The sequence below is a fragment of the Heloderma suspectum genome, chromosome 6 (genome assembly GCF_057233095.1).
Source record: "Heloderma suspectum isolate Gila_16-S chromosome 6, 16-S_ref, whole genome shotgun sequence".
Taxonomy (NCBI): Eukaryota; Metazoa; Chordata; class Lepidosauria; order Squamata; family Helodermatidae; genus Heloderma; species Heloderma suspectum.
In genome coordinates this window covers 108,897,424-108,910,545 of record NC_139463.1, presented here as the reverse complement: position 1 = coordinate 108,910,545, position 13,122 = coordinate 108,897,424, and the positions used below count along the sequence as shown (strand labels likewise).

General features: G+C 46.4%; 1 pseudogene; it reads right to left on the bottom strand.

The window, feature by feature from the left end:
• Positions 1-5,644: 5,644 nt before the first annotated feature.
• LOC146342404 (olfactory receptor 10A4-like) lies at positions 5,645-6,387 on the bottom strand (annotated as a pseudogene).
• Between the last annotated feature and the right edge of the window lie 6,735 nt (positions 6,388-13,122).

Here is a 13,122-nt window from a genome sequence, read left to right as displayed (position 1 = left end):
CATTCACTGGAATTCGCCCCCCCCTGTGATCCTTGGCGGAATTCTCTAACATCCCTACACTCCAGTGGAGTTCAGGCTAAGGTAGGGGTGCATGAAAGTCACTTACCTGGTCTCGCAGCTTTTCGCGGTGGGGGGGAGGAGCTTCGCTGCTCTCCCCGCGAAGTTCAGGCCGGGGGGGGGAGGCTTCCCGCCTCGCCCGGCCGAAATTCAGGCCAGGGGGGAGGCTTCCCGCCTCGCCCGGCCGAAATTCAGGCCAGGGGGGAGGCTTCCCGCCTCGCCTGGCTGAAATTCAGGCCGGGGAGGAGGCGCCTCGCCTCGCCTGGCCGCGAAATTAAAAGTTTTTTTTAAAAAAACGCCCCCGTGATAGGCTACGTGACGATTAACGTAGCCTATCACGGCTGACTTTGCAAATCTAGCCGTGATAGGCTACGTTAATCGTCACGTAGCCTATCACAGGGGCGTTTTTTTTTTTTCTTTTATTGGAATGGCGGCGGCAGCAGACGGTCGAAAGATTGGCTGCCGCCCCTGCCTTTGTCGAAGACCTGACGAACCGCCGCCGGGACCCGCCACCGGGAGGGACATTCGGGAAAGGTAGGTCCTGTCCCGGGGGGGTGCGGGGGGCGGGGGGGTGGAGAATTTCTCCCCGAAACTTCTTCGGGGGGCCGAACACGTTGGCGCTTGGCCCCCCGAAGTTTCGGGGAGAAATTCTCCGCCATCCCTAGGCTAAGGCAGGATTGGCTGTGATAGCAAACAGAGCACAATCCATCAGTCAGATATGTTGGATTAGGCTAAGGCAAGAGTGACCTAGATAGCAGGTAGAAGTCAAAACACAGTTGGGAAGTCAGATACATTTCACAGTTTAACAACAGAGTGAAGCAGGGGTTCAAGGGGCAGCAGCACAGGGCATCAATCACAGGACAAGGTCCAGGAGATAAGGCAGAAGTCGATGGAGCTGAAATAACAACATTGTTTCCCATACTAGCTAGGCAGACAATCCTGGTTTTTATAACCAGAGCCTGCTGAGCCCCACCCAGGGCTCAGCTACACCACGTTGGAGCTCTCTGGCCAGAGCCCTACTCATGAGAAGTCACTTCTTTGCTGTCTTAAATCTGGGGCCTGATCCAGGCAGAACCCACTCTAACCGGGTTCAAAGGTACCAATAAGACTCAAGTCCACTTGGGTGAAAGAATGGTAGTTTATTGATGGAAAATGGATGCAAATAATAAAAGCAAAGAGAAGCTTACACACATGCCCCTTGACTCAGAGCAGAGTCCCCTTCTCCTGGCAGGGATGGGACTGCAGCCATCTGCCCTGGGGGCCCAGGCTCTTTCTGGGCTCATGGCAGTGAGTGATCTGGGGTGGTCTCGGTTTCTGAGAGCTCTAGCTCTTCCTCTCAGGAAGATTCCTCTAATAGAGGCATGATACTAGGGTCCTAACTCACCTCGTCCCACCTCGCATGCCACTTGTTGGACCCCTGCTGGCTGCCTGACCCAGCTCGCCATGCAAAGCGAGCTGCCTAGTGGTCCATGGGTATCTGGCGAGTAGCACATGGCCTCCCACTCCTTCACCAAGCTGCAATTTTGCGTAAACATGGCAGCTCGGCCTTTTATAGAAAGGTCTATCTTGTGCAAATGGTGGCTGTAAAGAGGCCAATTTATGAGAAATTACAGGCATAAATGATCTAAATAGACCATGTATGCTTGTAGTTTTGCATACATGGGCTCTTTACAACCACCATTTGCACAAAATTGGCTGTTCCGTAAAAGGCTCATCATTTTTACCCAAATTGGCAGCTCAGCAAGGGATCGGGGAATCAGGCAAGCATGGGGATTCATGGAGTGGCATCCAGGGGCCAAGCCAACAAGAAGTCGCCAAGCTTCGAGCCCCAGCTGGACACCCATAGCATCCCTCTCTGTGGAGTCTTTGGACTACATTTCCCAGCTAGTCTCAAAGATTTCATCACAGTTTCAAGTTTAGAACCCTGGGGGAATGAAAATGTTTTTGTCTGTTGACCCAAAGACAACAAAGTTCCAGATGAGCTTCCCAGGAGGGACAGAACTGCAGATGGGGTGGCGTGGTGGTGGCTGCAGCTAAAAATGGCGTCACCCCATTTGCTGCTTGCCTGACTCCTGATGGTGGGCACATGGTGGAGGCCCTCCGATCAAGATCTCAGTGCCAAGGAAGCCCTAAATGGCTTGGGACCAGGTTGTGTGAAGGACCTCCTTCCTCCACCTAAACCAAGATTTGGGATGTTCCAGAGGGCCTTCTAGGATGGCCACTTACAAAATGCCAAAAGAGAGGAAATGCATCAGCAAAAAAGATTTTGCCAAATAGGACAGTGATTGGCAGAACATTTGCATATGCTAATGTATATGCAGAGATGCAAATTTAGAAATTATAATTATAATTGAAATAGAAGTACTATACATCTCACCATCATGTGATAGACCAGGACCAGGTGACCTGTGTTTCTGCACTGGTTCAGTCCACTATTCAGGTGCTAACTGTAGGTGGGCAGCAGTTCTTAGGGTTATTTGTCTTTAAACCAGAAATAGGCAGCCCTTCAAATAGAGTGTTATCTCCTTTAAAGAGGACACATGTCCACCCTAGGCCCTTCTAGCTATCTGTCGAGGTATTGATTACATGACAATGTGCAATGGGGCTTCCCTGTGGTGGTGGCCACCTGCCTGTGGAATACCCCCAATGGCAGTCTGTATGTCTCCTTAACTGCTGGCATTGAGAATGGCAGTTAAGACTTTTCTTTTCAGTCAGGCTGTTGAGCCCTGCTAGATATTTTGGCTGATGTCTGTTGTTTTCTGTTGCTGGCAGGGATGTCAGAGAATTCCACCACGGACTCCATGGATTCCCCCCCCGGAATCCATGGCAGAACGGCTTCCCACCCCTCACCACCTCACGGAATCCACCCAGGATGGACCTTACCTGGGCGGCTCCAGCGGCGGCTCCGGCAGCGGTGGTGGTGGCTCAGGCTGGTCTCCCAGCCGGCCGCTGCCAGGCTGCTGAGGCCGCAAATGGATCTGTCATAGTGGCCACCATTTGCGTCCTTGCAGACAGCCGTGATAGGCTACGTAAGTATTTGTGTAGCCTATCACGGCAAACAGCAGGGATGCAAATGGCGGCCGCTATGCCATTTGCGCCCCTGCTCTTTGCCGTGATAGGCTAAGTAAGTATTTACGTAGCCTATCACGGTAAAGGCGGCCATGCAAATGGCAGAGTGGCTGCCATTTGTGTCCCTGCTTTAGCCATAATAGGCTACGTAAATATTTATGTAGGCTATCACGGGCTACCGTAGGGACGCAAAGGGCGTCCCCTACGCAGGATGCCATTTGCGTCTGCACCAGCCTGGCAGCAGCTGGAGTCCCCGCTGCAGATTGGCCTGGCTGGTGGCTCCACGGCATGGTTGCGGAGCGGAGCTGGCCAGGCAGGATTCCAGGGGGGAGGACCAGATTGCCTCCCCCTGCATCAAGGATTCCGGGGGGGGGGAGGAACCGATCTCTCCCCCCCCCAGCGGATGCCCCGACCGGAACCAGGTAAGGGATTCGTACATCCCTGTTGTTGTTGTTCAGTCGTTCAGTCGTGTCCGACTCTTCGTGACCCCATGGACCATAGCACGCCAGGCCTTCCTGTCCTGCGCTCTCTCCCGGAGCGTGCTCAAGTTCATATTCATTGCATCCGTGATGCTATCTAGCCATCTCATCCTCTGCCGTCCCCTTCTCCTTTTGCCTTCAGTCTTTCCCAGCATCAGGGTCTTTTCCAGGGAGTTTTCTCTTCGCATTAGGTGGCCAAAGTATTGGAGCTTCAGCTTCATTATCTGTCCTTCCAATGAGCACTCAGGGTTGATTTCCTTGAGGATGGACTGATTGGACCTCCTTGCAGTCCAGGGCACTCGTAAGAGTCTTCTCCAGCACCACAGTTCGAAAGCATCAATTCTTCGGCGCTCAGCCTTCCTTATAGTCCAGCTCTCACAGCCATACATTACTACTGGGAAAACCATAGCTTTGATTAGACGGACCTTTGTCGGCAAGGTGATGTCTCTGCTTCTTACTATGCTGTCTAGGTTGGCCATAGCTTTCCTCCCAAGGAGCAAGCGTCTTTTAATTTCATGGCTACAGTCACCGTCTGCGGTGATCTTGGAGCCCAAGAAAGTAAAATCTGTCACTGCTTCCATTTCTTCCCCTTCTATATGCCAGGAAGTGATAGGGCCAGATGACATGATCTTAGTTTTTTTAATGTTGAGTTTCAAACCACCTTTTGCACTCTCCTCTTTCACCCTCAACAAGAGGCTCTTGAGATCCTCTTCGCTTTCTGCCATTAGGGTGGTATCGTCTGCATATCGGAGGTTGTGGATAATTCTCCCGGCAATCTTAATTCCGACCTCTGATTCATCCAACCCGGCATTTCTCATGATGTACTCTGCATGTAAGTTAAATAAGCAGGGTGACAATATGCAGCCTTGTCGTACTCCTTTCCCAATTTTGAACCACTCGGTTGTTCCATGTCCGGTTCTTACTGTTGCTTCTTGACCCTCGTACAGGTTTCTCAGGAGACAGGTAAGGTGGTCTGGTACTCCCATCACTTTCAGAATTTGCCACATTTTGTTGTGATCCACACAATCAAAGGCTTTAGCGTAGTCAATGAAGCAGAAATAGACGTTTTTCTGGAATTCTCTTGCTTTCTCCATGATGCAGCGAATGTTGGCGATTTGATCTCTAGTTCCTCTGCCTCTTCGAAACCCAGCTTGTACTTCCGGTAGTTCTCGGTTCGCATACTGCTGAAGCCTAGCTTGTAGGATTTTGAGCATCACCTTGCTGGCATGTGAAATGAGCGCAATTGTGCGGTAGTTTGAACACTCTTTGGCATTGCCCTTCTTTGGAATTGGAATGTAAACTGACCTTTTCCAGTCTTGTGGCCACTGTTGAGTGTTCCAGATTTGTTGGCATATTGAATGCAGCACTTTAACAGCATCATCTTTTAGGATTTTAAATAGCTCGGCTGGAATACTGTCATCTCCGCTAGCTTTGTTGTTACTAATGCTTCCTAAGGCCCACTTGACTTCACTCTCTAGGATGTCCGGCTCAAGTTCAGTGACCACATTATCATGGCTATCAGGGACATTCAGATCTTTCCTGTATAGTTCTTCTGTGTACATCCCTAGTTGCTGGTTTATATTGTTTTACTGTTTTTAGTGTATGCTGCTCTGAACTCCTGAGGGAGGAGGAGTGGGATATAAATGATTTGAAGTGAAATCATTATGTAAAATAAGTGTCAATAAATCTTTTAACATTATAGGAGGTGAGCATTTATCCTTCCAATGTTGTAAAATCAATCTTTTAGCTGTCAAAATAGAGTGAGAATCCATTTATGCTGAGAATTCGTTAATTGCCATGAAGCAGGTAAATAGTCTAAAACAGCATGCACATCAGCAAATATTAAAGACTGTTCCAGTTAAAAATGTATCCGCATAATGACTGTCTTCCAAAGAAGCAATGACTAGACAAAATGTATGTTTAAAAGAAGCATTAGCTGCATTGCACCACCAGCAATTGGCCAAATTAGGCTGCAATCCTATGGCCACTAGACAGATTTTTCATTTCTGGGAACCGAGCTCGAAGCCAGCACTCTGAGATCAGCTCCCAGAAAACTGCCTCCCCACCCCCTCCCCCACCGCCTTGTAGGTGGCACAGTTCATCATTAGGATGGTAGAGATGATGAAGATGTAGGACAAGATGATGAGCAAAAAAGGTACCAGGAGAAAAAACACTATTAATGTGGCAACTGCCCCTTCATTCTTGAATGTGTCAGTAGCGGCCAGTCTCAAAACAGGTAGAATATCACAGAAGAAATGGCTGATTCTATTAGCCCCACAAAAGGGGAGAGTAAATATTGAAACAGAATGCCCCAAAGCCACCAAAATACCAATGGTCCATGAGAGGGCAGCCAGTTGGGCACATTATCTGGAGCTCATGATGCATGAGTATTGTAAGGCTTTACATATGGCGACATAGCAGTCACACGCCATGACACAGAGAAGGCAACACTCCGTGATGCCAAAGAGAATGAAGAAATACATCTGAATCCCACAGCCCCCAAAGGATATGGTGAGAGTCTCTGATAATAACTGATCTAGCATCTTAGGGATGATGGATGAGGTGTAGCCAATTTCCAAGAAAGACACGATCCTGAGTAATAAGTACATAGGCGTGTGAAGGCTAGGATCAGCAATGGTGAGGATCAACATCATGCTGTTCCCAACCAATGCCACCAAGTAGAACATTAGTGCCAGCCAAAACAGAAGAGCCTGCATAGTCTGGAAATCTGAGAAGCCTAAATTACGATCTCCGTCCAGCAGGACTAGTTTCCCCTTTTCATTGTATCATCTGAATGGGTTCCTGGAGATGTAAGAGGAGCTTCAGGGAAAGAAATTAAGGACATATTCAAGGACATATTCAAGGGTCTTAAGTTTTTCTCATTGTACATTTACATCCTGATCCTACCATAACTACTCAGGAGTAATTCCTAGTGAGTTCAAGGCATCTAAGGCCTTGGGAATTGCTCTGGGGATTGCAGTTCTGATCTTGGTGAACAATGCATGTTGTTTGACTACATGATCTTGATGAAGCATGAAGCCAACCTAGGATCAATTCCCAGGCTCATATGTCAGAATTTCTCCCCTTATTGAAATGTGGCTTGTCATGAACATAAATACATAGCATATGAAGAGCCATGCTTGATCGCACCAAGGGTCCATCTAGTCCAGCAATCTGTTCACACAGTGGCCAACCAGCTATTGACCAGGAGCCACAAGCAGGACATAAGCACAACAGCACCCTCCCACCCATGTTCCCCAGCAACTGGTGTACATAGGCTCACTGCCTCTGGTACTGGAGGTAGCACAGAGCCATCAATATTAGTAGCCATTGATAGCCTTTTCCTCCAGGAATTTGTCTAACCCCCTTTTAAAGCCATCCTACATCCTGTGGTAGCAAATTCCATAGTTGAACTCTGTGCCGTGTGGAGAAGTCCTTCCTTTTATCTGTCCTGAATCTCCCACCAATCAGCTTCAGAGGATGACCCGGGGTTCTAGTATTTTGAGAGCGGGAGAAAAATGACTCCCTATCAACATTCCCCATAACATGCATACTTTTGTACACCTCTATCATGTCTCCCCTTACCCTCCTTTTGTCCAAGTTAAACAATCCCAGCTGTTGCAACCTTCCCTTGTAGGGGAGATGCTCCAGCCCCTTGATCATTTGAGTTGCCCTTTTCTGCACTTTTTCCAGCTCTACAATACACTTTTTTTTTGGTGTGGCAACAAGAACTGTACACAGTATTCCAGGTTTGGTCGCACCATAGACTTGTGTAAGGGCAGAATGATATTGGCAGTTTTGTTCTCACTTCCTTTTCTAATTATGCCTAACATGGAGTTTGCTTTTTGTACAGTGGCCGCACACTGGGTTGACTCTTCATTGAGCTGTCCACCACAACCCCAAGATCTCTTTCCTGATCGGTCACTGCTAGCTCAGATCCCATCAGGCTATACTTGTAGTTGGGATTTTTTGTCCCAACGTACATCACTTTACACTTGCTTACATTGAACCGCATTGGCCATTTAGATGCCCATTCTCCCAGTTTGGAGAGCCCCTTTTGGAGCTCTTCACAATCCCTTTTTCTTTTGACCGCCATAAATAATTTGGTGCCGTCGGCAAACTCAGCTACTTCACTGTCCTGAGGAGGGATAGATGAAGTGGTCAGCCTCACTTTCTGTAATATTCACAAGTTTTCAAGCACAAATGGATTCCAAGAAGTGCAATTTACATCAGTTTACGTTAAATTTTGAACCAATTTAATTCCCCACCCCAGTCCCTAATCCTGTGATCTGGCTACATGCTTGCATTGGGTTTGTCACCAATTTATACATCTTGAATACTTTTCAAGAATTTCATGAAAAATAGAAGTAACCCATAAGATAGCAGCACTACTTGTTCCAACACACTTTTGCTCCTTTCCCTTTCAAATCTGAACCTCTCCTTGCACGAATTCCCCTGCAGTTGGTTGCAGCTTAAAGTACATTCCAAGTTGACTTTAGACTAAAAACAGCACTCTTGCACACAAGTCCCCATTGTCGCTCCATCAATGATCTGGCCATTGTCCTGTGTGAAAGAACACTCTTTTCCATTTATCCAGCACAACAGTTTGAACTTCTGCCAATGTGCAGATTTTTCAGGCATTACCTGAAAACAAAACTCCCCCAATTTTCTATTTCAGAGTCATAGAACCACAGAATCTTAGAACAGTAGGGTCAGAAGGGGCCTACAAGAGCATCGAGTCCAACCCCCTGCTCAATGCCCTTAATGCACGAGTCACGTCAAAACAATCCACCTTTTTCTGAATGTATGCATACATGAAGGAAGCAACCAACCAGCCAACTAACCACAGTGTACTGTAACTTATGGTATATCAATCTTACTTTTCTGAGACTTTTCTGATAATTTCCAGATAGATGACAAATGTCCACTGACTAATAACTGGAAGTTCTCCAACATTTATTGGATAGTCCGAGGAGTGAAGATTCTTCTGCTGTCCTCTCCCTTTAGCTTTCATCTGCCTTGTCCAAGCCTGCCCCATCCTCTGACATCAGGACAGCCAAGCCAATGGCAGCCAGAGGGGCCATGACACTCCTGCCTATGTAGGCTTACTGTGACACAAAAGCTGATCAGTCATCACTGCCAGATGGTACTTATAGCCCGGGCTATGAACATGCAGATGAATAATACTAATAGCTGGCTTAGGATAAAATTGTTACTTAACATTGAATTCTGCTTTATGATCTGTTCATTTTCAATAGGAGCATCATTCTAAAATAAAGCAGCCACAGTTAGTTGCAGGGAGGGTGAGGATGCTGCCTAAAAGGTACTGAGATAGATTGCCTTAGGAACTCTTTGTTCCCTAATAGCTTCTGATCTGAAATGAAGTCTCAGCTACACTGATGAGGTCCAAAGTGCTCAGCTGAACACTATCCTTGTGGAGTTAAAAGAAGGCTTTGATTAACCTTTGATCAGACTCTAAGAATGCTTATCAATGGGACCTTCTCAAACTGGGGAGAGGTAACGAGTGGGGTACCGCAGGGCTCAGTCCTGGGCCCAGTGTTCTTCAACATTTGTATTAATGACTTGGAGGAGGAGGTGCAGAGAATGCTGATCAAATTTGCAGATGACACCAAATTGGGCGGGATAGCTAATACTTTGGAAGACAGAAACAAAATTCAAAGTGATCTTGATAGACTGGAGCGCTGGGCAGAAAACAACAGAATGACATTTAATAGGGATAACTGCCAAGTTCTGCACCTAGGAAAAAGAAACCAAATCAAATGCACAGTTGCAAGATGGGGGATACGTGGCTCAACAACACGATAAGCGAGAAGCATCTTGGAATTGTTGTTGATCACAAGCTGAATATGAGCCAACAATGTGATGTGGCTGCAAAAAAGGCAAATGCTCTTTTGGGCTGCATTCATAGAAGCATCGCTTCCAAATCCCAGGAAGTACTAGTTCCCCTCTACTCAGCACTGGTTAGGCCTCATCTGGAGTACTGTATCCAGTTCTGGGCACCACACTTGAAGAAGGATGCAGACAAACTGGAGAGGGTTCAGAGGAGGGCAACAAAGATGATCAGGGGACTGGAAACAAAGCCCTATGAAGAGAGACTGAAAGAACTGGGCATGTTTAGCCTTGAGAAGAGAAGACTGAGGGGAGATATGATAGCGCTCTTCAAGTCCTTGAAAGGTTGTCACAGAGAGGAAGGCCAGCATCTCTTCTTGATCATTCCAGAGTGCAGGACATGGAATAATGGGCTCAAGTTACAGGAAGCCAGATCCTGGCTGAACATCAGGAAAAACATCCTGACTGTAGTGTTAGAGCAATACGACAATGGAACCAATTCCCTAGGGAGGTGGTGGGCTCTCCCACACTGGAGGCATTCAAGATGAGGCTGGACAGCCATCTGTCAGGGATGCTCCGACTTGGATTCCTGCACTGAGCAGGGGGTTGGACTTGATGGCCTTATAGGCCCCTTCCAACCCTACTATTCTATGATTCTATGATTCTATGAACCTCTAGAGTAATTAGAGGAAGAATTGTAAAGAACATTCTTGGAACTCTGATGAGTCCACGTGAGAACCCACAGCATGCTTTGTTTAACATTTTTCCCACTAGAAGGTCTCATGTGGAGGTGGTTAGAAAAGGGAATCAATGTCACTGATTAAAGCTGGACAATGGGGCTGAGGGTGGACAGTTTCTATGCAGGCCAACGATGTTATTAATGAAGAGCATAAATCTATGCATCTAGCCAGGATGGTCACTTGGTGGCAGCAAAGGACAAGAAATAAGAGGGAAATAATTAATACCAAGACAGGAGATTCTCTAGACCACCTACCAAGACAGGAGAGTCTCTAGTCCACCATGATTACTGTAGCTTAATAAAGATGGCAATTCATTCAGCTTCTGGCTGAGGAGTATTTTCATGAATGTTACTTAGTAGTCAAGGCTGAAGGAATGACAGATTAGAAACTGAACATCTGTGCATGTAATTGCCCATGTGTGTTCTAATAAACATGGAAACTCCGTCTATTAATTCAAATGGACAAAGATCTATTATCAGTTGTCACCATTCGGATCTTTCCCAGGCGGATCACCACATGGATGACCTTCAAGAACACACTGTAGGGTCTCGGTCCACTAGTTATTGGGCAGATACAAAGAGCTGAGAAAAAAGCACCCAACACCGAAACCCCTTGGTATAAATTGGCCTAACCCAACCTGATCCCCTTCAGTTGTTTTGGACAACACTTTCCATCATCCATGTCCATTTTCTCAGGATGATGGGAGTTGGAGTCCAAAACATTTGGAGGTCACCAAGTTAAGGAAGGCTGGTATAATTGTTTCCAAAGAGTACCTGTGCAATCAATTGCAAAAAGAACAACACCAAGTCTTATGGCAACTTAAAGACTCACTAATTCCCCCCTCCCCCCCAAAAAAACCTATACCAGAATACTTTTTAGTCCTTAAGGTGCTAGAAATCTCTTTGTTGCTTTTGCTGCTATAAATGGTTGATCATGACCCATAGCCTTGTTTATACCTAAAGCCAGGGGTAGGCAACCTTTCTGGGCAGTGAGGACCTTTGGCAAATTGAGAATTTCCTTCTGGAAATTGTCCCGTAGAAATGGCCACACTGTGAAATCTTGTATTTGTGTCCAACTAGCTGGTAAAGAGGGAAGACAAGACCATGCCAGGCTTGGAGCCCAAGTGGGCCTCCTCCCTCTTCTCATCTGTAAGCTGCTTTGGTGAATTAATCTTAGGAGCCCGATAATAAAGGTGTAGTAAGCTAGTTTGATGGTACATTATATTTTAAAAGCAACTGAGCATTTCTGAAATCCCCCCAGCTTACTTCTTTAATAAATGCATTGAGTTGAAAACTGGAGCGCACTGGATTCTTTTGGAGGGGCCCTCCTCTACGTCCCACCAGTGCAAGACATACACTATGGTGGAACGTGGGAGAGGGCTTCTCTGCTGTGGCACCCCAGTTGTGGAAAGCTGTCCCCTTGGAGGCCTGATTGGCAGGCACATACATCGGTTTCATTTTGGCACCAAGTAAAAACATGGCTTTTTCACCAAAGCCTTTGAAAGCTAAATGGATTCCCTAAAGTAGCACACTATTTTAACTGTTTTATTGTTTTAGATTTCAGTTGGTATTAGCTTGTTTAATGGTTTAATATGTTTTAGCTGTTTAAATTATTTATTGTTTTATACTGTTTAAATTGATTTTATCTGTACACCGCCTTGACATCGTAATGATAAAGGGCAGGATACAAATTGTTTTAAATAAACAAATAAATAATTATCCTACTTAGTCTGAAGGGTGACTTTAATCATGCACTGGGTTGATTTGTAAATGTGCTAACCTGGGCTTCAAGGAGTTGAAAGGAGTCATTGTACAAGGGGGTTATCCTTCTCCATGTATAAAAGCCATGAGCCTGGAACCCCTGCTGTCCAGGTTATGGGTTATTAAACATTAATATTCAATAATATTTATTACTATGTGTGTGGTGGCAGCCTTCCTCTGAGAAACATAGAGAAAGGGTATCTTGCAGCCTGACCTACCTGCCTCACAGGATTGGAGGTGCAGACATACCAGTTAGTCACAGGCTAAAAGGCAAATAACTTGCTCCAGAACCTGATACAAGAATTAGGTGGGGTATGAGTGCCAAAACACAAACCCACATCTTTGAACACATAGTTCTCTCACACAGTTCAGGATCACCCCTAAATTCATTCATTCATTCATTCATTCATTCATTCATTCTACCCCTCACACCCTTACCCAAAGCTCCTAGCATGGGTATCAGCAGGACACTACACAGGCACAGGAAGAGTGTTCATGGCTGAATTAATGGCTATGGGCACCACGTTGCTGACAGTTGTACAGTGGTAAATTTTGACGTGCAGGTGCTCATAACAGCCCCAACCCCGAGGAGAATTTTAAAAATGCAGGTAGCTGTGTTGATTCATATCTCTATTCAGTGATCAATCCCCCTGCTGGTTTAAGGCCAGAGTTAAGGCTACCTCTTGTCGGCTCATGCCCCACAAAGCTAGGACACTGGATGCTTAGGCTGATGCCTTAACTGATGTGCCCCATGATCAAAAATGATGTTGTGCAATGTGTCATAAACTGTGCTTCTTTACAAGTAACAAACACACATGGGTCACCGCTGGGGATGTACAGATCCCCTTACCTCACGTCCACGGGGGGTCCGCTGGGGGGAGAGGTGAAGTCGAGGTATAATATGTCTACAGCATTCCCACAGTCCACAAGGGAGGTGGCTTGATCAAAAAATGAGATCAGATTCATCTGGCAGGATTTGTTCTTGACAAATCCATGTTGGCTTCGAGTAATCACTACATTGTTCTCAAGGTGATTACAGATGGTTTGCTTCATCATCTGCTCCAGAATTTTCCCAGGGATTGATGTCAGACTGACTGGTCTGTAGTTCCCAGGTTCCTCCTTTTTACCCTTTCTGAAGAGAGGGACAACATTGGCCCACCTCCAGTC